The sequence below is a fragment of the Mixophyes fleayi genome, chromosome 1 (assembly GCF_038048845.1).
Source record: "Mixophyes fleayi isolate aMixFle1 chromosome 1, aMixFle1.hap1, whole genome shotgun sequence".
NCBI classification, from domain to species: domain Eukaryota; kingdom Metazoa; phylum Chordata; class Amphibia; order Anura; family Limnodynastidae; genus Mixophyes; species Mixophyes fleayi.
Genome location: NC_134402.1, coordinates 88,237,502 through 88,264,138, shown reverse-complemented (window position 1 = coordinate 88,264,138; position 26,637 = coordinate 88,237,502). Strand labels below are relative to the sequence as shown.

Sequence of the window (26,637 nt, the reverse complement as noted above, 5' to 3'; positions counted from 1 at the left end):
AAATTTATGACACCTAGGATTGGCACCTTTTCTGAAAAATAAAATACTGTTTCTGCCCTGTTAACAACACTGGTACCTAGTCCAGTTTTATCTGCCATGTTGGAAAACACTAGCAATTATTAGCAATACCTACCACTAAATGTTTAGGTTATGCAGTTTAATACCTTTATTAAAACTACAGATGATATTTAAATGAGCCTGAGATTATGGTCATGGGGGAGGAGTTATTCTCACAACGTATTTTCCCATGTATGAGATTATTGAAGGACACCAAATGAGTGTAAAACTCACCTATAAGGCCTCGTATATAGACATTTATGGATCCAAAAACACACACACACACACACACACACACACGTTCTGAAAATAGTATTCTTCACTATGCATCGAATTTGATGCTGCCTGCAGCATTCAGAAGTGTTACTTCGATGGGAGTGCTCATTAAGTACACAACAAACTATGCTGCAGGGAATTTTTGAGACGCATTAATGATCTTACTTCTAATGCTCTGTTAAAGTGAGAGAAAAGTAGGTTACATCTATGCTTTTACTTACGATTGATTCGCTTGTGTGTACAAGCTTTAACAAGGCTATATACAACTGCAAGAATAGAGACGGAATATGGAGAAGGAACCATTAAAAATATTCTGCAACATAATCCTTATATTTAAAAAGCAATGAGTTGTTTTTTAAATATAAATCAAAAATATATAATCGCCATTTTTTAATAAAGCTCATTGACCATTTTAGTCTTTAATCTTTTCGGTTTAAGTTAAATAAAATAACTTGCCTACATAAAAAAAAAAGAGTCCACCGAGTATTTATACAATCTTGCATACGGTGTCAGCTCTCATAAAACATAAAAATACGCTCAATATTAAACAAAAAAATGCATTTTAAAATGTGCTGCCCTTTCAAGTAGGAAAGATAAAAGCAATTCTTAAAAATTAATAGAATACATAAGTGAATGTAATTTTACAACTCATTTTTCTAACACAACCATACAGTTGTATAATTGTCTCACATACAAGATACCATCTCTTCAACTAGATCAAAAAGTTATTTTTTTCTTTCCTGGAGCAGCCAACCAGAAACCCTTTTGATGCTTCCAAATAGAGGGAGGGTGCTTGGATAGTCCTGGTGCTTAACAAACACAAGGCCTGCAGCTCAATCCACATCTCCAGGAGCGCACAGCACAGAGAAATATTACTTCATGGCCTTCAGGGCTGAAGAGGCTGCTAAGAGCACCTTAAATTATGTCTTGCTATTAAAGACGGTAATGCTGCCAACAGGGTCACTGTGCTGCTCTGGTATCTGTCAGAAAATAAAAGTCTAAGCACATTTGGATGTGTCAATGGCAGGATATGATCTAAATCTGGAGAAGAAAAATACTGCCTGGGTTATAGGGGTGAAAAGGTGTTGAGAGGACAGAGAATAGCACATTAGTCTCACAGTAATGTACGTCCCCAGCGAGCCACTACTTGTTTCCCCATCTCTAAGCACAAGCAGATGCTCTTCCACTCATCCAAAAAGTGAGAAACTGCAGTGTAAGAAATGTATAAACACCGCTCAGAGCAGATTATTGCCTTCTCCTCATCTAATAGAGGAACGCCTGCGTGATTTCTATTCAGATCTTCAATAACTGTGTAAATTGTCTGTGAAGTCTCTCAATCTACCAGGTAATGTATAAAGACACTGCACCACTGACCTGACTAGACCATTGCATTGTTTACAGCAACAGTCCACAACAAAGTGCATCTAAGCCAGGCCTGTCCAACCTGCGGCCCTCCAGATGTTGTGAAACTACAAGTCCCAGCATGCCCTTCCAGCTATCAACAGGTTGTCTACTGGAAAAGCATGCTGGGGCTTGTAGTTTCACAACACCTGGAGGGCCGCAGGTTGGACATGCCTGATCTAAGCTATCTGCCTAGCTACGTAGGGTGGTCTATTTGCAAAAGAATGATTTTATTACTTTTCATGTTAGAAGAAATATCCACAAGTGGTGGACTAATGCTTTAAAATATATTGTTTGCTTCACATCTCTGGATGATACTTTAAATAGTGAATAAATACTATGATCAGTCAGCACGCTGCACAGACCCACATACGTTTTGTCTTTGGTCACCTAGTACTGAAGCTTTCATTTCATACAATATCCACCACTCCAGACTACTTTATTCTATGCCCAGTAAACACGTCACACCAGCTCAGCAAGTCTCATAGAGCGTTTGACAATAAACAGCAAGAACACCTACAAGTTCATTGACGTACAGAATCACACATCATAAGGTCATATATGATTATTTGTTGTCAATATTACATTAGCAGGTCTGAATTTTAATATGGGAGATTTTGGGTCACTTATACAGCCTTGATGTACAGCCCTGCACACCTTTATTATAATCCAAACTACTTGTTTCCTTTAGTAAACTGATAGCTCTCACTATCACTTCAACCACAAAAAGGGAGTGCATTCAATAATACACTGAACATTTACATATACAGTATTTTCCCTTCAATAGCACTGGATTGTTATAGGCCTGTGTAGTGATTTGTGTGTTCTCTCTTCCCACATACACACTTTCAAACCGCATAGCAAAGCTTGCTGAATGTTAACCACAAACCTTGAAACGTCGATGTCTCTCTTCCCTTTAACTCCCCCAGAATAAACCATAATATTCATCAAAAGAGAATACTTTGTTTTTTATAAATAGTGTTTTGTCAGGTTACTTGACATTCACTAAGTTTAGTCAATAATAATTATTGATGCATGAAAACCAAGCAGAGCAGCAGAATACATCTATTATTTATTACAGCATATAGAATTTATACGCAGTGCATAGACAGCAACCAAAAACAAACAAAAGGATGCAAAATATATTTTTACTGGAATATGAATAAAAAAATAAATAAATAATAATTTGTAACAGGTCTCTCCGGCTTTTGTGAGTAATTGCAATAAAAATTTTCCTTCAATTAGTTACGGTCCTTTGAATAACCCCTAGCTCCCTGCTAATGAAAGCAATATGTATTGTGCATTTTCTATGGCGTTTGCTTTTAAGCTGTAGCAAGTTTAATTTATAGGCTTGCATTACCACAACTTGTAAACATATATAACAAGTACCCCATCATAAAATAAAATGATAAAAGGTAGAGTAAAAAAGTGTAATGAAATTATGGCTCCAATTAATGTCACTGCAGTGACCTGGATTTTATTCTGGTGTCAAACAAACAAGCCTAACTAACTAGAAGTAACAGAAACAAAAAAATTTAATTGGAGAATAGCCAGGGATACATAACCAAAATTTCTGTGGTCCAAGCATCAAAAGGACACCAAATTCAGATGATAAGCTGTAAGTATACTACGCGCCTCATACAACTCTTATAGTACAGTAATTAATTTTTCTGAAATTCGCACCCCAATAGTAAAGCGCTACGGAATCTGCTGGCGCTATATAAATAGATGATGATGATTATTGATGGATGATGGTGATGATGATGATGATGATGATGAGACAAACCTGCAGGAGGAAGCAGGATACTGACAAGGGCAAATAACGCAAAACCTGAGCAGATGTGGACACCATTCCTTAATAATGGTAACAAAAAGTGTGCAACGTATTATACATCTGTATAGTGGAGAGAACTACATACCGAGGACATCAAAGTGTGCGGAGTGGGCAATAATCGTGAGAGCCGTAACCTTGCCCTCCTAGCACTCAAGAAATCGCCCTCTCGATTTGCCAGATAGTGATCATAGTTGGACCTAGTCAAGATGATACACATCATCATCAACATTATTTATATAGTGCCAGCAGATTCCGTAGCGCTTTACAATTGGGAACAAACAGTAATAAAACAATATTGGGTAATGCATACATACGTAGATGTAAGAAGACCTAGCTCGCAAGCTTACAATCTATGGGACAATAGTTTGATACACAAGGGTAAGTGTTACATCATATTGAATGAAAACTATTTAGTGTTCTCTGTGATCAGTCACACAACTATGTTGGTCAGAGGGTTGTTGTCTTATGTTAGCTGTGTAGAGGGTGATAATAGGGTAACCTAGGGAGATTAAGAGGGTGGTAGAGGAATACTATAAGCTTGTCTGAAGAGGTGTATTTTCAGAGAGAGCTTGAATGTTTGAAGCCTTGAGGAGAGTCTTGTGGTGTGAGTGAGTGAATTCCATAAAGTGGGTGCAGCCTGAAAAAAGTCCTGTAACCGAGAGTGGGAGGATGTGATGAGAGTGGAAGAGAGACGTAGATCTTGTGCAGAACGGAGGTGTCGAGTTGGGAGATATTTTGATACAAGTGAGGAGATGTATGTCGATGCAATTTTATTGATGACCTTATATGTTAGTAGAAGAATTTTATATTGGATTCATTGAAAAACAGGCTTAGCTGTCCAAAGAGAAGGACCATGAAGATTCTTCTATTACAAGTAACTTTCATATACTTCATACACAACACAATTTGCTGTAAAATGTAACATTAAGAGGAAAAAAACAAACAAACAAACAACAAGTTTTAATGCATGATCCTATAGATTGTAAGCATACAAGGGGCCTTGTTACCCATTTGTGTGTTGGCTAATCTTATTTTATTACTGTATTTGCTCCGAATTATAAAGTACTGCAGAGTACGCTGTTGCTATATAAATAAGTGTTAATAATGATGATAATAATATGGTTTTGATAAGTTCTAAAAATTAAACATCTTTACTGTTGCTTTCTGGAAACGACACATGTATCCAAGTCGAACTCCCAAGTTAAACATTATGTGTGCTCAGTAAACCAGTAAACACATTTTCTTATTAAGAGACAGTGAATATTTATCCAGTGACTGATTAACAGCTAAGGTTCGGCAGGTGAAATTCCTGGTTGACTTTCATGCATTATAAATCACCTTTTCTCTAGCTATTTGTTCAGGAACTGTGGAATTCCTCCTCTCCGGTGTCTGTCTACCACAGCTGGAAGCAATAATATCTAACTTCCATTCAGGACTCTGCAGGCCACTGTCCAAATCACAAACCTTCCAGATAACAGCAACATGATATGTGTCACCAGAACATCAGATGTCACTTTATATTACAAATATAACATTAACATACTCCGACATGACAAGTTAGAACTCAGTAAGTGTCTGCTGCGCTAAATAGATGGAAACTTACAAGAGCAGATTTTTTTTTTGAAGATTGAATAGGAAATGCCTTCAGGATTCAACAAAGAGCAACTATATTAAATGGCAACACGCTAATTAATAATATGTATTTATACATTTGATATACATAGTTCTTGCTTTAGTGATTGGAAAGATTTAATAATCTACTAAAGTAAAACCTGAAATGTCTGTCTTCAGCTATTTTCTGAAATTAGAAAGGTTCACATTTGTAATAAAGCAGCATTCTCTTACTACCCACATCACCTATCATTTCCATTCTTAAAAAAATATTTTTTTCAAAAAATATTTTAAGCAATTATGGGTACCCCTGACTAGCAGAAGAAAGTGGGTTCTGACATTTCTTTAACGATAACTGACTTGCTAGGAGATCTTACAAAAGGTGCAATGCCGGTTGGCCAACCGATGCTTGGCCAAGCATCAGACCGGACAGGTATCATGGCCAATATTATTGCTATCGAATGCCTCTCCCACAGCAGTAAGCAGTGCATACAATGCATTCATTATCAGAATTACCTATTTATTACAAGAGAATAGGGTCTATGCCCAAAAGCATTTGTAATCTACAAGGATCTAGACAACTGCCATCATCCAGGAACAGTCCCATCTCCTTGGTGCAGTCTACAGGAAGTGATGACAGTGTGGTGACAATGGGCGTCTCTTTACTGGGCTCCAATAGTTAGGGGGATGGAGGATTTAAGTGCTGAAAAAGGGGGGAGTAGGAGGGCTGGGGTACCAGAGGTAGAGGATTCCTTTGAGATATCTCCCAAAAGTACAGCTTACTGAAAACGAACACTATTATTCTGCTCATCTGATAACTGATCTTTACAAACATTCCACAAAGGAGATAGAAATGAAAAGTTCTCTGCAATAAGGAGTACTGCTGAGCTATTTCTTCAGATACCTCCCCAGCCGTCCTTCACACAAGGGATGTTTATCTTGCAGTTTAAACTTGGAACTTTAATTAGTCTCCTGTTGCACCCACAACTTTCCAATTTTGAGGAGACCGTTAAATATTTTAACCCTTTGCTTAACTCTCAATAGGACTGTGTCATTACTCACAGAGCAAGCTCACTTAACCTCAATGACTCATCAGTGTCATTACTGAGAGCTGTACAAACACAATATAACAAAAATCTATGGAATGTTAACTAACTCCAGGAAACACTGTTCCTGGGTTATTTCCACTAGTAAGGGATATTTTATATTAATACTTAAATTGTATAGGATTAGTGATTATCTTCTGCTTCATACAACAGGCATCTTAAATATAAAATGATCACTTTCTTTTATCACCAGTGACACTCCCGAATTTGGTGCCACCCTGCATCTGATCTGGTATTTCTATTAAACAGAAGTAATTCCACTGTCCAACCACTCATGGCTACAAGGACATTACTACAGATGTGGCAGTACTTGCTACGGCTATCAAAGGTGCTGCGTAAAATGGTCGTGGTATGGGTAGATTAGGCGTGATGTGGTTTTGGCAGAACAGGTCCTGCTTTGTGCGGATCAAGGACGTGGCTTAATTTGTCAAAATTTTCCGACCTCCACTATAGAGTCAGCAGAAGACATTTTTAACAAAGCATATGGTCCACAGGTTACACAGTATGAATGTATATTTAACTGGGAAGCCAACAAAGTCAATACTTTAACAATGATTTAAGTAACCATTTATGAGAATGAAGTTGTTGGTGGGTGGTGGTCCCCTCAAAAGTTTGCTCTGGGGCCCTGTAGATAGTTATGCCACTGTGTGCGGTGTACTAAAACAAATTGTTCTGCTCAAACTTATATTGGGACACAAGTAGGCTTCCCCCCAGAACCAGTGTGCTCTCAGTGTACCGCACACCTTTGCCCTTTGCACAGCGGAGATCAGTTATTTTGCGAGCAGACCCAAACGCTCCATAATACTGACCTGGTATCTGTAGGGTGCTGCCACTATGTGACCCTCCATTGTGCACACGCCGCTTTGTACTGATCAATTTGATAGCAGCCAATTAACCTACTAGTATGTTTTTGGAGTGTGGGAGGAAGTCTGAGCACTCCAGAGGAAACCGACGTGTTTGTGTGGGTTTCCTCCAGGTGCTCCTCTTTCCTCACACACTCCAAAAACATACTAGTAGGTTAATTGGCTGCTATCAAATTGACCCTAGTCTCTCTCTCTGTGTTTGTATGTGTGTGTGTTAGGAAATTTAGACTGTAAGCTCCAATGGGGAAAGGAGTGATGTGAGCAAGTTCTCTGTACAGCGTTGCGGAATTAGTGGCGCTATATAAATAAATGGTGATGATGATGATGAAGTTCATAAAAGAGTTTTCGTTAACTGACTCAATATCCTTTATTATGATCAACTATTTTTATAGCTCTCCAATACCCCGCAGCATTTTACAATTGGGAACAAATACCTCAACAAAACAATACTGGGTTTTACCAAGCAAACTGTTGTAAGAGGGCCCTGGAGCTTACAATCTCTGAGACTCTTTGATGCTTTTGGCAAATATTTCTGCTTCTTAATCACTTAACTGCTGTGCAAAGCACTAATTTGCACGGAACTGGAACACAGAACAGTCAGACTGTTTTTAGAACTAGAACGTTGTATAAAGCATAACTTGCTATTTCTCTATATAAAGTGAATAGAGCTTTTAAACTTATTTCAAAGTAATAAATAATTAAAAGCACATCATTTAAATAACTCACAAATGAAAATGTACTATTTTACTTGTCTGCCATTGTCTATGATAAAAACATTTTATTACGCTCAATTAAAAAAATAAACTGCATTTTCTACACATAGGAGCAAGCATTTATTTTTTACTCTGTTTAGAGAAATGTTTATCCCCTCAGACACTGATACAACAATGACTCAATCAATCGCCAAATCATAGAGAAAAAATGGTGGAATACTTGATTGCATTAACTACTAAGGATTATGAGACTGACACGCTGTGTAAACCATGAGGCTTAATGGTGCCATTAATATGTATTTTGCTTTTGAAGGTTTGTTTGTTTTTTTAGCGAACAATCATCTACTCACACAAAAGCCAGATAAACATATTTTTTAAGGCAATGGTGGGAAAAAAACAGGAAGCTAACAAAAAAAAAAAAAAAATGTATTTTTTTGCCCACAACAAATGTTTTACAAAATAATGACAAACAAGAGACAAAGTTATTTTGAATATGGGTCAGAGGACAATGGAACTGTTTTTCCATATTGAAGAAAACACACAAACACACAGACTATTGTATGAGAATAATATGTTAGAAAATTGTGGAACGATATAAAATATACATGTTTACACTGTACATTTATGGAGTGCGAAGAGATGAACATATCATCCGGATGGCGCAGAGTGATGAAGGGGGGGAGCGGGATGGCGCAGAGTGATGAATGGGGGGAGCGGGATGGCGCAGAGTGATGAAAGGGAGGGAGCGGGATGGCACAGAGTGATGAAAGGGAGGGAGCGGGATGGCGCAGAGTGATGAAGGGGGGAGCAGGATGGCACAGGGTGATGAAGGGGGGAGCAGGATGGCACAGGGTGATGAAGGGGGGAGCAGGATGGCACAGAGTGATGAAGGGGGGGAGCAGGATGGCACAGAGTGATGAAGGGGGGAGCAGGATGGCACAGAGTAATGAAGGGGGGGAGCAGGATGGCACAGAGTGATGAAGGGGGGGAGCAGGATGGCACAGAGTGATGAAGGGGGGGAGCAGGATGGCACAGAGTGATGAAGGGGGGAGCAGGATGGCACAGAGTGATGAAGGGGAGGAGCAGGATGGCACAGAGTGATGAAGGGGGGAGCAGGATGGCACAGAGTGATGAAGGGGGGAGCAGGATGGCACAGAGTGATGAAGGGGAGGAGCAGGATGGCACAGAGTGATGAAGGGGGGAGCAGGATGGCGCAGAGTGATGAAGGGGGGGAGCAGGATGGCACAGGGTGATGAAGGGGGGAGCAGGATGGCACAGAGTGATGAAGGGGGGGAGCAGGATGGCACAGAGTGATGAAGGGGGGAGCAGGATGGCACAGAGTAATGAAGGGGGGGAGCAGGATGGCACAGAGTGATGAAGGGGGGGAGCAGGATGGCACAGAGTGATGAAGGGGGGGAGCAGGATGGCACAGAGTGATGAAGGGGGGGAGCAGGATGGCACAGAGTGATGAAGGGGGGAGCAGGATGGCACAGAGTGATGAAGGGGAGGAGCAAAAGCATCATGGTACAGTGTGATAAAAGTGATGAGCAAAAACAGTATAGCACAGTGTGATGAAGGGGGGGCAAATGAAGGGGGGAGCAAAAGCAGCATGGAGGGCACAGTGTGATCATAAGGAGGCACAGCATGGTGATGAAGGGGCACATTAATGTATGTGTGTGAATGCACAGGAGGGTTGTGGAAATGTTAGGTGTGTGTGAATGCACAGAGAGCTTGCGGAAATGTAGTATGTGTAAGTTTGTGATGGTTCAAGGGGCTTGTGGCAATGTAGTATGTGTGCGAGAGGTAGGTGGTGGCTAATGTGTGCCGTTTTGTTTGTGGGGTGATGGTGGGGCAATTTAATTTTATAGTGGGGACCAGTGTCGGACTGGGGCATGAAGGGCCAACCGGGGGACTGCAACGCTAGGAGCCCACCAGAGGGGGTGTGGCCAGCCATCATAGAGGTCGAGACCAGACACTAAAGGGAGAGTGGTCAGCCCACGAAGGACAGCTAGCAGCATAGTGTAGTATATAAGGAATGTAGTGTGCTCATCCTTCTCTTTTAAAATGACAGGCTGACTGCGCACTTAGTTACTAACCTGCTCATGCTCCTCTGGGCGGTTGGATATCCGCAACTCCTACTCTCATCTGCCCTGCTCAAAGTGAAAAACACACTACCGCGCAGGTTCAGAGAGCCCAGACGTGACTCTCTGCACCTGTGTGGTAGTGTGTTTAACGGGAGTGTTTGGCAAAAACGGGGAGGGGGGGAGGAGTTTCGCTCTACCCCTACTGTTGCAAGAGCAGCATTAACACAGGTTATCCCTCTCTACGAACTAATAATATACTGAAAGTTTAGCGCTCATTGACTTATGTATTATTCCAAGTGTAATGCTAATAATAAAATTTGTATTCTTTTATCTTGAATACAATTCGTATTTTTCTATATCTTGTATTAGGCTGTGAGCAAGAGGCTCGGTTCAATTAGTGGGATAACATTTAATGTTAGTTTTATCACAATTTATTGAATCCTGGTTAAAATACATAAAAATACATTAATATAGACAAATAAAATACTCCAATTAAACCACAGTATTTATATTATGAGGCATTGATTTCTATATACATACATATGGTATGGCATCAATTGAACATACATAAAAAAATCAGACAAACCTAGGTATAGTCTAACCTGGACTAGTCTAGCTACTGGGAGGCAAATGGCAGTGGGTATAAATGCTGCATTGATCCAGATATAACACAGTCACTGATATCTCAATAAAATAATGTTCATAGCATACAAGTCCAGTAGATGGGAATTGGTATTTCTTTAAGTCTCTGCTAGTGCAATATAAATAGTCAGATCACTGTCCACATATATCACATGGTTATTGCTGCGATGCTTTCAAATTTAACTTTGTTTACTTGCAGTTTTGATGTATATAGAGATGGTGGCCGGGTACCCAGTGTGCTGAAGTCAGAGGATGTTTCTCGTGGTTGTTACTGTTGGAGAGGAAGGTGCCTGTGTCCCACTGTGGAACGCATCTGTCCCTTCCTGTTCTCGCGTATGTCCAAAAAATGAATGGTATGCAAGTCGGGAGTCAGCTGTTTTCTTAGCTCCTCCCTAACAATGGAGGGGGCGTGGCTATAATGTGGGGGGGCCTACCGGTGGATAGTCCTGCTGCCCTGCAGGCCAGTCCGAGCCTGGTGGGGACTAATAATTTAAGATGGGGTGGTTTGGGGGCTATTAATTGAATGTGGTACTGAGTTTGGGGAGCATGAGGTCTATTTATTAAATGTGAATATGAATTATTTAATGGCAATGACGGCTGTGGGAAATAAATTAATATTTACATATAATAAATATACCTATTACTGGGGCTGTTTGGAGGGAGGAAATTAAAACTATTTATTAAATGGGAATACTATTATTTTAATTTGGGCCTGGAGGAAGGCTTAAGTATTAATCGTGGGTCCTATTGATTTAACGCCGGGGATGGTTGACATTTTCTTTTTCACTTTTTTCTCCAAATGGGGCCGGCAACATTCCAGGATCCAGACAAGCCGCAAGTAAAGAAACCAGCAGCCACAGTTGGTAAAAGTGACAAAAAAAAAGGTAGGAGAGAGCAGGATAGTCTGTCAAATGTTCTGGTTCAAGTCGTATAAATCCGATTTTTGGTGACTGTTCTGCCCCATCTAAAGGGCAGGTCAAGACTGTGTACTCTTTATATACACACTGCATTCTTTATATACTACACTATGGTGCTAAATGGCCTTCGTGGGCTTACTACACCCCCTCTAGTGGTTTGGTTATGCCTCTCTAGTGGCTGGCCACACCCCCCTTTGGTGGGCCCCTACCATTGTATTCTCCCTGTGGGCTCTTCATGCCCCAGTCCAACACTGGGCTGGTTACATAAATGCTTTTCCTCTATCAAAGATAGGATTACGACATCTTCATACTGGATTATGGACAACTATAAATTATAAATGCAATTGAACAGAAAATCCACACATGGGAGTAAATTTATCAAGCTGCGGGTTTGGTAAAGTCGAGATGTTTTGTTCTTTGTTTTAGGCTGTCGTAAACACCAGCCTAAAACAAAGACCAAAACTGGAGCTATAGCATTTGTGACATTACAAAGAGAGTGACTAATAATGTAATACATTTTAATGCACCTTTGTCCAGAACATATATGCGGCGACAGGCAAGAGTGACATTAAAAAGGGGGGTGTATAAAGAGAGCGCACCATACTATGCACAGGCCATGGCCTATCTGATATGATGAAGTTGCTGTTAAAATCATGGGTACTGTAGAACAAAGGAGCTGTCCCTGAGGCTGTCAACATCTTGCATGCTGTGTGAAGCTATTACTTCAAATGAATCCTGAATCTCACATACCCAAATCAGAAAGTGCAGCGGCTCCACTGTGGAATAGTGAATATATATATATATATATATATATATATATATATATATATATATATATATATATATATATATATATATATATATATATATATTATACATACAGAAAAAATTTATTCACACGTACTTGAACATATTTAGCAAGCAGCAAGACTGCAATTTACAGGTTTGTATATTTATGTTACTCCCGGTTTCCTTCTTAATACTACCAAAGAAACAAGAGCTCGCAACATTGTTACCAGTAAGTGATCTTTCATCGATCCTAATAAATAAATGTGTTTCATCCCCACTTTCAGTACACATTCCATGCAACACACTTTGTGAATACAGATAGTCAGATGGAACGGCTAGGCGTGATAGCTCTCTTGAATTTGAGTAAAACTGGTCCTTTAGATTTCTATAATCATTTTCTCATATTTCCTTACTGTCCCTCAACTATGAAAATGACACAGATCGAATCCCTGGCCACAATATTGTTCCAGATATGACTCGAGCAGATCTTACTGCCAGATAGAGAACATCCCTTACATAGCAGATGACGTCACGAGTAGCCATGACATAGATCCTATTCGGTCTTAATAATCCAAATTTGTAGGATTCAATTTATGACGCATGTATGATGTAGGTTTTTTCTCCCAGAGATTCCCTTTCTGAGATCCTACTTAGCATTATTAATCTTTGACACTGTCTCTTTGAAGTAAGAGAACCAGGAGTTGAGATATCTTTTGGCAGTAAATATGATCAAGTCACACAATCTTTAAATGACAACACTGTCTATGTTACACATCTGCAGTGTATTCATAAATAGAGGACTGTTCAGTCATTTGTGGTTTCACTAATCTCGGTCATCATTTCGGTGCAATTAACACACCAATACCCTCGCATTCCTTGGAAACTAAATCTGAATGCTGTACAGTCTGCAGTGACTCTTTCCCACGGATCTTTGAGATCTGTCTTTTTATGAAAGCTTGTGTGAAGCAATTCTTGATGGTCACACTGTTTCGCTGACGGACTGTCCCACAAGGATTCATTTTATATTATTTTCTACATGATTTTACTTCCTACACACTGTGAGACAGTCAGAACCTGGGTCCCTGTGGAAATAATGTAAAAGTTTCACAAGAAGGGGGGGGGGGGGGGGTTATTCATTTACAGTTTTCCAGCATAATGCCTTAATGCAGTGGTTCCCAACTGTGCACCTAGGCTCCCTGGGGTGCCTCGGCGATCTCACAGGGGTGCCTCGGCCATGACCAGTGGTAATCAAGACGGGGGACTACTTGGTAATAATTTTGGCTTAGGGGTGCCTTGAAAAAATTATGGAGACCCTAAGGGTGCCTTGAACTAAAAAAGTTTTGAATCCACTGCCTTAATGTAAAAATAGATCACTTTATGTGGTCATTTTGTTACAGGATCATTATAATCTTCTACATAAAGGAGAATAAAGACAGACAGCAGTGATCGCTCCGGTTTCCTCCCACACTCCAAAAACATACTAATAGGTTAATTAGCTGCTATTAAATTGACCTTAGTCTCTTTTGGTCTGTGTGTGTCATGGAATTTAGACTGTAAGCTCCAATGGGACAGGGACTGATGTGAGTGAGTTCTCTGTACAGGAATTAGTGGCGCTACATACATAGAAGATGATGACAGTTATATACATATGTTGCCTACAATCATTGGAGATTTTTTAATCAGATTAGGAATTTAGAAGGGGATGTATGTGTACTCCAAATGTATGAAATTGGACACTGGTAGACGTCTCCCAATGCAAATTTGTAAAGACATAGCTTAGAAAAAAACAACAAAACATACTTATAGCATATGTTGAGTCGGACGTGTACTGCATCCAGGCGCACACTTACATTGATCGGAGAAGAGATATTGTAGAGATGTGAGTTAGTAGCAGGGCCGGATTAAAGGAATGGAAGCCCCTGGGCTAAGGGGGCCTCTATTCCCCTGTGAGCCCCCCCACCTCAAGCACTTACCTCTTTCTGTTGTCCTGTCACTGTAGTCCTTCCGCGGCGCGCTGTAAGCTCCTTACTGAGGAGATCTCGTGAGAGTCAGACTCACGAGATCTCCTCGGTAAGGAGATTACTGAGCGCCGCGGAAGGACTACAGTGACAGACTCAGCAGCATTGATTGGGTTTGGGGGGCGCCCACGCCCCTGCACTGATCAATGTCAAGGGCCCCCTGGATGCCCGAGGCCCCTGGGCTGTAGCCCAGTTAGACCTTGGGTTAATCCGGCCCTAGTTGGTACTGCTAGTAGTAAATGCTAAAGTCTCATTACGCCGGGTGTACAAAACATAATAATGTACTGGAGGGTCATATACACAAGTTGACGAGCAAAAATTGCATTTTCAATAAAAAAATAAAATAATTGAGAAAACAAATTAAATCAAGTTCAAACATATCTTGAATTCCTCTTTAACAATCAGTGGGGAGTCTTCTTGCAGTAGTCCATATGGCTGTGTCAATTAAGCAATATGAATAGAAGTTGTAACGCCAATGATACTGTTAGCTGGAGGTGTCAATATGCAATCAGCCAATCAGAACTGGCTAGATAGCGCTGCTGACAATCATCATTATCATTGCCCCTTAGCAGCCACAAGGGATAAGACTCCATTCTGTACATTGCCTACACTTGCCCGCCCAGTTCTGTCTTTCCAGGTGTAATGAGGTACCAGTCAATGATACACTAAAAAGAATATATCGACATGTGCGCACCCCCCCTCCCAACTCTAAATGTCAGGGTGTCAATTGAAGCCGACTGCGAGTGAGCTTCATCCAACACCCTAAACTGAGTACCAGTCATATTACACAAGTTTAACAGCCTAGAGGATACAAGTAGCGCAGACACCAGTAGGTACACAGGTAGCGTTATTAATTGGTATTAATTAGTCTTGACAGGAGATCTTGTGTAAAGCAATGGAAGGCTGGAAACAAAACTGATTTGTATTCAAACAATTTAAATTACCACCATAAAATGAGAGGAAGACAAACATGAATTAAAGGAGGTTGGACCACCCTCTGGAGGCAAATGGCAATCATTGTATTTTACTGTAATATAGCTGCCTGGTCAGGGGACACTTTAATGTCTAAAAGCAGCAGGGCTTTCCTTGCCAGGAACATATATACCTATGTACACACAACACAAGTACTGCTTGAGGTCTTCAAGTAGCTCTCTGTGGTGTTCTTCAATAGCTTTATACACAGGAAGTCTGATGGACAAAGAAACAGGCTTTCAATATTAAGCTGAGTAGAAGCACTTTTATATATTATAGTCCTTAATTTGAGGTCAGGGGTCATTAATATAAATACAAATATATGCTAGGTTTAAGTTTGGTATATATAAAAATACAGTATTTGTCCATTTTAAAGTTCCACCCACTAATTTCCAAAGTAGGAGCACAATTTCTGTGTGAAAAGTACAACCGTTATTTCATTACAGAATGGTTTTTGATAACAATATCAACATATACATTCCTGGCAGCACACAGAATATAACCATTTGTCTACTGTGTATCTTGCCCCTTAACTGAACAGAGGCTTCATGAGATAAACATTAATATAAATTAGGGGTGTGCACCGGCCACTTTTTGGGTTTTGGGTTCTGATTAGCTTGAGGTTTTGGGTTCTGATTTGTTTTGCCAAAACACCACACGAAAGGTTTTGGTTCTGATTTTGGGTTCTGATTTTTTTTTTAAAAAAAAGCATAAAAAGTGCTAAAATCCATATTGTTGGGTTTTTTTCAGACGGGAGCACATTATCCCATATAACATAAAACAGCTCATGTGTATGATGTCTATCCGGTATAATTCTGTGTGCACACAAATCATCTATATTCCTTCTTGTTACATTTTATACATTTATTATGGATTTAATGGAAGAATCCTTGAAGAACACATTTATAAACATTTACAAAGCGCTGCGCAGCCTCGTGTCAGGGACATCACTGCGTCAGCGCTGTGTATTCCCTGTGCAGCCATTACTGTATGGAAGCGGGTGTATAATGGGATATAACAGAACATACCGCACCCTCCGTATTGTGGCAGGTGATCGGCGTAGGGCAGACGGGCCAGTCTTACCACTTCTGACCTGGCGCTGATGGGAACTGGTAATTTATTAATTTAGCCGTGCCATTAGGAACATAATTAGCCGATCGAAGCAGCAACTGACTTTCTAGAAATCCTGTGTCAGCTGCCCCTTTAACGGAGCCATTTACAGAGGTTTAATGCTGGGTAATGATGTGAGGATAAAACAGGTATCACTGTAACATACCATAAATGTAGCAGCGCTGACAGATTGCAAGAGTACTTCTATTACTAGATCCTGGTAATCTCACGTATGCTCAGGTCACTGAGCAGATGTCTGACATCTCCACTCTCTGCACGTGTCAGGGTACCAATAACCATTTCAATCTGATTTGATTTCAATCTGCTGGCAGTGAGATCTCGCGAGATCCGACGGCGTGATGACGAGGTTTTGCCTCGTTCTGAGTTTCATGATCGGCAGGAATACCCGAACAGTGCTCGGATCCGGGCTCGGATCGGCACTGTTCGGGGGGGTTCTGATTTGCCAAATCCGGACCCGCTCATCTCTAATATAAATGTTATCATTCAAGCACTACAGAGGATGACTTCACAATTATGTTAGCTGCTCACATTGAGGGTAACCGCTCATACTCATGCAAGAAACCAGGACACGTCATTTTGGAATCTAGGAAACCATCAGAAACAGTTGAGTAGTCAAGTGTCCAATTATACAGTCCGTGTAAAGAAAATATACAAAATTCCTGCTGATCGTTTCAAAGAAATATATCTTGGATATTACATAGACAACTTCAGATACCTCCAATTAACATTTAAATATTCTCCATCTATATTGATTTTATTTTTCAAATAATTTCCCTCAAAATACTCAATAAAAGCTTAGAGGTATGTTGGGGATCATACAGGCTGTGATTTTGATGACCATTAAGATTCTTTCAGACCAAAATTACTGGAAACTTCAGTGTGTTTTGGTCCAAAATGAACACTGTCTAAATAAAATGGAAGACATAGCATTGCTTTTGCTGTGTGGTAAATTCTTTTGGCCAATGATCACCTTAGCCTATGCGCGTGGTCACTGTCCAACAGGAAAACTGCACACCAAGAAAGTAAAAGGCATAGCGCACTATATTTTTATTTATAAAAAGGGATTTAGTAATGCTGAAATGAATGTATTATGACTGGATGAGCACACCTTTCCAATAACAGGAATTGTGAATGTTCTGTATTGTCCAGACCTCCTTGCTTGACCAAAGTAAAATGTTATAGGAAAAGAAAAACACCAGTCAGCAAAAAGTAGTAACATAAATGTTTTGCTTAATGAAAAAAACAAAAACAAAAAAAAACACCTCATCTCTTATTGACTTATTTCATTCTGCAAGACTAAACATTGTTTTAGTGCAAGTAGATGTTGTCACACATGCACTTTGTGTGCCATCTCCATAAAAATCATTGAAAAATGTTAAACAGTTCTTCAAAACACATATTAGATTAAGGAAAACTATGAATACTTGGCATATGAGTGAGCTTATTCTGTACAAACGTGGACATCGAATATATAGAAAAACACTACCTCACAACGCATTTTCTCTTTTTGCACCAGATAGCTGAATAACTAAAAATAACCTTGAACAATAGGGAATGTCATACAAACAAAATGTTTAATGACAAACACAACATACAAAAAAGGCATACAGGGAGTGAGGTTTATGTATGAAAGGCCCTGTTTATACAGGACAAAGTCTCCTGATCCTGTCAGGGGTCACTCAGTTTTTACCTCATTAAGGCCCTGTCACCTGGGTTAATTTTCTCTGGGAACTCTCCACGGTAAGCATTCGCTTGCTTAATTAAAATTTAACAAAAAAAGCATGTACAAAAGGGATCAATGTCGATTCAGTCCACGTTTCCTGCTGTTTTATATAAGTCCTTCACATTTAAAATATCTACAGCTGATCTCTTCTCCCAGTGATTTTCCTCAGGCGTTGTTGTTCAAACAACTCAAAAAATAAATAAAAAGCCTTCTTTATCTATGGCTTTAAACATAAAATATCAAAGACCAATATCAAGAGCTCAATGAGAGTGTACACACATTTGACAACCTATGAATGTAAAGAAAAGCTTAGAAGCCTCAGAACAACATGTCTCCCATCTTTATGGACATCTTGTTTTTGTAACACAACGATATCGAGTAAATAGTGTCCTGGATTTTATACTTTACATGAGAGTCCCCCCTTTGCATGTGCTTACATTTAAAGCTACACAACCGCATACACATTCAATTTTACCAATGCGCTTCCTTCCTCTAGATAGGAGTCCCAGGGGCTGCTCTACGCAGCCATTTTCCTAGGCTCCATGGTTCTTCTCACAGCCCCAGCAAAAGATTATGTCTTCTGATTGGTCCTCTGGTTTAAACTCACTCCCTTCACATCCATTTCAAAGTATTTTAGCGTGGTGAATGAGATAGATTGATGTATTGCAGAAATGGCAGAGCCCTGGGAAAAACGGGACGTCAGCTAGGGGACTGAAAAGGTTAGTCAGGCAGTAGTGCAGCTTTAAGGTATAAACTCAGAGGACCGAAAGTAGTAGGATTCATAGGATATTCCTAGTTTTTTCCATTGAAATGTGTTATTCAAACTTCAATTTGCTGATTTTTAGTAAGTTTGAAACAATTTAAAACACACAAGTTCAAGAGTTTATGTAATGTCGATATATGTAAATTTCCCACTGAAGACAGGAATTTACATGAGCTGAACAAATATTAATGAGAAAGCCACCTAAAAACTAGTGACATTATCAAGGCAATTTGATCCTCATGTGTCTCTGTGATATCACTAGTGACTAGCAAACATACTGGAGTGTACGGGAGAGTCCAGAATTCTGGGAAGGTCTCTCAGACTCTCGGAAGAACAAGCCTTTCTTGGACATCCTAGTGAAGTGAGCAGGATGGGGCCTCCATGACATGATTTGTCACAAAATGTGTCATGTTGGCCAGACCCCCATGGTAAAATTACACAATGCGGCACTGCAATTTGTGGCGTCTCGCCACCGCCTCACTTGTACTTTACCCAGGCCCCCCCAGATATCCAGGGGGGGGAAACAAAAAGCGAGTATGCTAGCAAATTGATAATCTAAATACTATCATACACTGTATACCCATGTAGTTTACAGCTTAGAATGCTTCTTTTTAAAGGATGATGGACCAGTTGTACAATGGCCAGGGACAGGGGAGGGCTGGCAAACTTTAGTCTGAGGGGCAAGACTCGACTCAGCGGACTATTACTATTACATTTTAAAGGAAAAAAAAAATGCAGGTGGCCCAGTGACCCAGCCCAAGGTAGCCCACTATGGGACTGGCCCAAGGGCAGATGCCACCCAGCCCAGCCTGCCTCTGGCCAGGGCCAATCATGATACAAGTGTAATACCAGCTGGACAGCCACCTTAAAGAAAGAAATGTACACTAGGTCAGTGTGTGACAGTAAAGCATCTTACAAACTATGAATGTTCATTTTTAGGGACTTTGATTTGTAATAGAACCGTTGCACTGTTGTCTGTGAGGCAATTGGTACAATTTCCTGATTTACAGTCCTTTCCCTTGTAATACATATGAGAAACTAAGCCCTCATATTTGCCAGAAATGAAACAGTCTGACATTATTTGCAATACATCTAATAGTGATTTCTTCCCCCTGCACTGAAGCCGGCTATTTGTCCTGCCAAGATTCATTACCGTTTTTGTTCATTCAACTCATGCAGGACACAGAATAAACAAGCATTTGTTTTAATAGGGTAAATGTGTTTTGCCTTTGCACTTAGACCCAGCCCCTTAAATTCACATTCTACATCTGGTGGTAAAAACAGCTGCTGCACAATTCAATTGCTATCCAATTAAGCTAAGGCAACAGAAATACAGTACAAATTAAATCTGCAACAGAAAACACAATTTATACTCTGGGTTGTTCTACAAATAGTCAATTAGATTGGATGAAAACAACGATTTACTACCATATGCCATTATACTAAAGATTACAAAGCTGAAATGCATAGATTACCATAAAATATTGTTGTCAAAGAAAATAGACAAGAAATATACACAGAAATATTTACGGCTTATTCTTACTGGTGGTTATACATCCACTGGGAATTTGACCAAACTAAATTGCATTCTGGGTCGGTCTATGACTTAGTGAGTGTAGAAAATTACTCATCATGATAATCAGTATTTTTTTTTTTAACTATTTATTTTGAAAAATAGCAATCATGTACAGATAAGAATCAACAATTAGTACATTTGCAGGACAAGAGACCAAAACAGAGAACAGCACATTGCATGGGCATAAGTCAAAGAAGCTGAAAATATTTGAGTAGCAAAAATATAAAATAGCCAGATGTTGTCAATAAACAGGCAGGTAAGTATACAATTGTTATGCAGAATACTCAAGACACTATCACATTTTATATCAATAGAGTGTGTGGGAGGGGGAGGGGGGAGGAGGGGGGGGGGGGGGCACTGGTCGCCACCGAGACTGAAAGAAAAAGAGAATATTCTTCCCAATTATCCAAAATAGTTCCCCAACCATATCCTTCCTTTTTAAGAGGAGGAACAAATAAATAGAAGAGGGGCAATGAGGGTTTCAGAGGAGATTACTGCTTAGATTCCCTGGGAAGGGAAACAACATCGAGAGTCAAGAGTAAGGCCACCTATGAACCTAGGGAGTCTATTTAGGAGGAAGGAGATGGTACAGGAGCTAAGGGGTTATAAGTAAAGCCAAGGGGCCCAAACCTGGTGAAATTTATCATCCTTATCATGCAGGTGGTATGTAATCTGTTCCATCCGGGCAATAAACCAGATATAGGATCGCAGGGCCGCCATAGTGAGGGGGGATCAACTTGTTTCCAAGACTTAGCTACTAGGCAACGCGCAGCAGCCAGGACATGGGAGGCCAATTTTGCAGACTCTCTATCATCCTCAATCAAAGGGTAACAGAGAAGAAAAGACCATGGGTCTTTTCGGACAGGGCATGGAAGGAGGGAGGAGAGGAGGGTCCCAACTCGGTCCCAAAAGGAGGATATTTTAGGACAGGACCACCAGATATGCAGAAAGGAGCCCAGCTGGCCACAACCCCGCCAACATAATGGAGAACTAGAGGGGAACATTTTAGTGAGTTTGTCAGGTGTATAGTACCACCTATAGTATACTTTATATGCGTTCTCCTTTACCAAAGTGGAGATAGAGCTGGTGGCAACTTGATCCCTTATGATTTCCCAGCAATCCTCCTCTGGGGGGTGGGGCCCAGATCCCTCTCCCACTCCCTCTCATGCCTACCGCCCGTAGGTAAAAGTACATTGAGAATTAAGCTGTAGATAGAGGAAATCATGCCCCTACCCAAGGGTGAGGAGAGACATAGGGATTCAAAGGGAGACCTAAGAGGGGGGAGAGGAGCCCCCCCGAGGAGAGAGCCCACAAAGTGTCGCAATTGGAAATACTCGTAGAATTTAGGATGGAGCCTTGGATATTTAGAGCATAGGTCCTCCCAGGAGATAAAGGCCCCCTGAAATAATAGGTCTCCAACAAATCGAACTCCCACAGTGACCCAGGGACTATAGAAGGCAGAGGAGAGCCCAGGAGGAAAGGCAGGGTTACCCCAAAGAGGTAGGAGAGTAAGAGAAGACACCGGTATCTTGAGATGGGGTCGGCAAGTCTCCCATATTGCAGCTGAGAATAGAAGGGTAGGGCATTGGAAGGTAAGGGGAGATCTAGTTTGTTTTGAGAGACCCCATATACAGGACAAGATTGGAAAATTAAGATAAGCGGATTCGATGTCAACCCACGACAGTGCTGCGGGGGGGGGGGGGGGCAAAGGAGGCTACGATCTGGCTCAAGTGAGCCGCCTAATAGTAAATTTTCAAATCCGGGAGACCCCTACCACCACCTCTGGTGGGTCTCTTTAAGAGAGCCAGCTTAATTCTGGGAGACCGGCCGTTCCAGATAAACCTAGAGAGACATTTTTGGATAGATGTCAGATCCGAAAGGGGAACTCGGACTGGAAGGGTCTGGAAATAATAGAGGAGCTTAGGGAGGAGGTTCATTTTGACAGAGATAATCCTGCCCAGCCACGAAATGATCAGTGAGCGCCAAGAGAGCAATTCAGACTTGATCTTAGCAAAGAGGGCTGGGTAGTTCTCCCGGTAGAGGGAGTCATAGGAGTCTGTAATGAAGATACCCAAGTATTTAATTTTCTTTCTCTGCCACCGAAAGTTAAAGCGGGAGGTGAGTACCAATCCTTCTGGGGAGGGAATATTAAGGAGGAGAGCTTCTGATTTCGTAATATTGATCTTGTAGCCTGAGAGGTGCCCATAGTGGTGTAATATGTTAAAGAGTCCAGGGAGAGACTTCTCGGGCTGCAGGAGAGTCAGAAGGACATCGTCCGCAAAGAGAGAGAGCTTACTCTCCAGGTTCCCCGTCCGCACAGATAATCAGTATTTTAAGGTTTGATAAACCATGTTCACTTACTATTTATAACACTGCTCATATAGCACAGGACGATGACCCACCAGACTTACAGGTAAGGACAAAAATAGCCAACCTTGGAGTTGAGAATTGTGTCTTATCCAGAGATTCCGTAAGTAGATGCGATCAACAGAATAGTGCTGGCCACTATAATGCACTATAATGAGCTGGCCAAGGTCAGGGACTGGAGAAGGTAGGACAATCAAGGTCGCAAGCTGAGGTCGGGATTGGAAACAGCAAGATAGTTGCAGTTACTAGCAGAGATCAAGCATTGGTGAAAACAGAGTGGTAAGGCAGAATTTTCTTTAGCAACAGAATGACACCGAACTATATAGTGACAATCGCATTACAGAATTGTGTATTAATGTGACATGCAACCAAAAGACAATGCCAAGGCTCAGGGAAATGAAGTGGATGTTGTGAAGAAAAGGGTTGGCCCACCAAGTAAGGCAAGTTATATTTTACAACGGGGAATGCAGGACAAAGTACACCCGACCCCTCAAAATAGAAGCACGGTAACTCTTTTTAGTTCAATGGATTTGAACATTAAAGCCAAGGTAAACAACACAATGTAAGGCAGCATGAAATCAGCGCACTTTCATTTTCAGGTTCCCTTTTGTTTTTGTTTTGTTTTTTGTGTTTTGTAAAGCCCTAGATAAATAGTGAGCTATAAGGCAGTCAATAAATAATAATATTAAACACCTGATATAGTTCTTTCTTGAGGAGAGAGGTAGACAGTGTGCAGTAAACGTTTACATTCTGTACCAAACTAGTCCCACTTTCTAGCAGCCATGTCAGTTGGTTATGCAGAGCATTACATTGACCAGTGTACTAATCAACTGAATTTCTACAGTGTTACATTTCACAGCACAATGAACTCCTGTGCCATAGTCAGTACTACCATTTTAAAATGGCCTTATACACACACACACACACACACACACACACACACACTTAAAATAGGAGCTGATGATTCACTGTTACTGCTATCCCCTGCCACAACATTATAAATGGAGAGGAAAGAAAAAAAAAAATGTTGTACCCTCTGGCAATGAAGCAGACGTGTTAGCACAAGTTTACAATCCTTCCTTAGGCAATGCTAAATTGTTAAGATAAAAGCCTGTAGCTGAAAATTATACACTTAACGTAGACCTAATATTTTGCCACCTCTTAAATGTCATGCGTGCCATGTCATCTGGACTGATAGATGATACTCACCACCCACACATCGATACTGAAAGCAGCCCAGAGATGTCCTGAAACATGTTATTATTGTAACTCTCTGCTTTCCTTGCTTTGATTAGGCTACTTGACATTCAGCGTATGGAAGAGGCATGCTAGGATTTGCCATGTGCTTAGCTGTCAGGACTCACCTTCCTGGGATATAATCCGAATGATTATAATACTGTAACAGTCCTGGGATACACTAACCTCCTCAGTGCTTATACCTAAGGGCTCAGTCACATTTATTTATTAGCATTTATTTATATAAAATCAGCGGCTCATTATAATTGGAGACACACATTGATAATACAAGACTGTGTGTTAACAGACAGACAAAGAGGTAAGAGGTCCTGCTTACAAATACATTTGCTTTTACCTGCATTATACCAGAAATGGAAAAAAAAACGTTATCCTCATCTGATCCCTCAATATATATTCAAGAATCACTTCTATAGTCTCTCGTTTGCAAGTGTTCCACAATAGAAGGATTATGAGTGAAAGCACTACACATCTAGATGAGGGCAAAACGTGTGGACTGCATTTCTGTCACTTAATTGTTCGTCATTAACATGTCCACTCACTTATTTACAGAACTAGCAACCTTATCACCTAGCTACAAAAAAAAATAAAAAAAAGACGACGCAACACAGAGAGAGTGGGTCCTTTGTTCTTACAAACAACAGTTCAATCCCAGAAGAGCCCTTGTCTTATTGGGAGTTCACGGATCACTAGGCACGTGGCTTTGGTGGTAGACCTGTAAATGCTTTTAACACATACACACCTTATAAACATTTTTCAGGAAGTGAAATAGAAAAAGGAGCAGTTTTCATAATCGGAGACAAAATAACTGTGGGGAAAAGATTTGTATGTTCAATGGCTGCATAACTTCACCTATAAGGGAAGTCAGTCACACGGAACAAAGAGGTGGTTTCCTTTACAGAAAAGGGCAATCTGTTTGTCAGGATCAATCAGTGCTCTTAAATACGGTAGGAAGATATTGGAAACACGATCTGCATTCACTAGGCCCAGTATGACTATTCCAGCGCTGGGTAGTTCTAGTGAATAACAGCCTAACACAGGAGCTGGGTCCACAGGGAGCTCGCATCATTATAGATAACCTTGAAAGATTTCACAGCAGAGAATGACAAGCACAATGAAAATGAAGTAAATCAACTGGGTTCAGCCACAATAAACCAATATATCCCGGGGAAACCTCGGAAAATGCTTATTTAACCATTACAAGAACTGTACAATGTGGATGAAGGATTCCTGTTTCTTCCTTCTGCACATCAGGAACAATGCTGATAATGCTGCAACAGGATTTAGTTCTGACAAATCGTATTCACAACATATGTTTAACAATATCTGGGATCATTGGCTAACTTAATCATTAACTGAATACAATGAAAACTTGTTATGAGCTGAACTTTCTTAGTTACTATTAAATCAGATATACTCAGGTGTTTTTATGTTCTATTCCACATAACACATCATAAAGTAGCTGCACACATTCTATGTGCATGAATAATGACTCTGGTATGTCCTTAGCTTTCTCATGATGAAGAATACACATTCATTTAACCATGTATTGATTAGACACACAATACAAGCCTTAACTAGCATAGATTTCATCCTTCAGCACATGCACTCTTATTACACTCCATAAAATCTGTCAGATTTCTAATTTCCTCACCAAACAACGCTATCTGGGGAGTTCACGGCATGTGGCACAGATCGGAACTGGTAACATGTCTGTGTATTAAACATATACTTTCCAGGGATAGTTTTACCCATGGGACCCAGCAGCTGAGGGGTCCACATAGGGGCCCGTAGGTGCCAGGTAAATGGCTTCCTTGGCTGCCAAGGCCCATGTAGCCGCCACTCATGCTCCCGTCTACCATCTCCATAGGGTGTCCGCAGGAAGTGTGATGAGCTTCCTGCCGTGTGGACGCTGACACCACAAGGCATCTGAAGCTCCAGAACGCTGTGCACGTGAGCTGGCCTTCTAGGGTTCAAATTTTTCTGAATGGAGAAACAAATTTTCTGAGCAGAGCGCACTGCATGAAGAGGATGGTAAATAAGGGAAGGTTTCCTCCGTAGAAACCTTGGTGACCCTATAGAATTGTCTATGGGCCTCCCAAATTTGTAGTTATGCTGCTGGTTTTAGCTATTCATTTTGGTTTTACATAGAAAGAAAACGTTCATTGCTATAAAAATGTGCTGGAAAAACCATGTCTAGGATTTTGAAAAGCACAATAGAGCTACCCTAAAGACACAGCTTTAGTTCTCAGCCAAATTAAGTTAATAGACAAATCTACTTCATGCATACCTGACAAATCGTTCTAAAAATCATAATAATGCAGGGTGCAGCCACAAATGTTATTCCTGCATGATGATCTGACAAGTGCTTTTACAAGTATATAGGGAAATATTTCCATAACTAAATTTCATGTTCCGAAAAAAAACTGTACTTGAATGTCTAATAATGGCAGCACCAATGTTCAGAGAGAACATTCCAGTTTTACTACATCAGTTACTAATATATATTGTGGCAAGAGCCCGCTACTGCAGAACACACG

The 26,637-nt window shown here is 40.6% G+C and overlaps 1 protein-coding gene across 7 annotated transcripts in view; it reads right to left on the bottom strand.

Annotated features, from left to right (window-relative positions):
• SH3RF1 (SH3 domain containing ring finger 1) overlaps positions 1-26,637 on the bottom strand; it is a 123,662-nt gene that overhangs the window by 77,278 nt on the left and 19,747 nt on the right. The gene's annotated exons all lie outside the window — the stretch shown is intronic.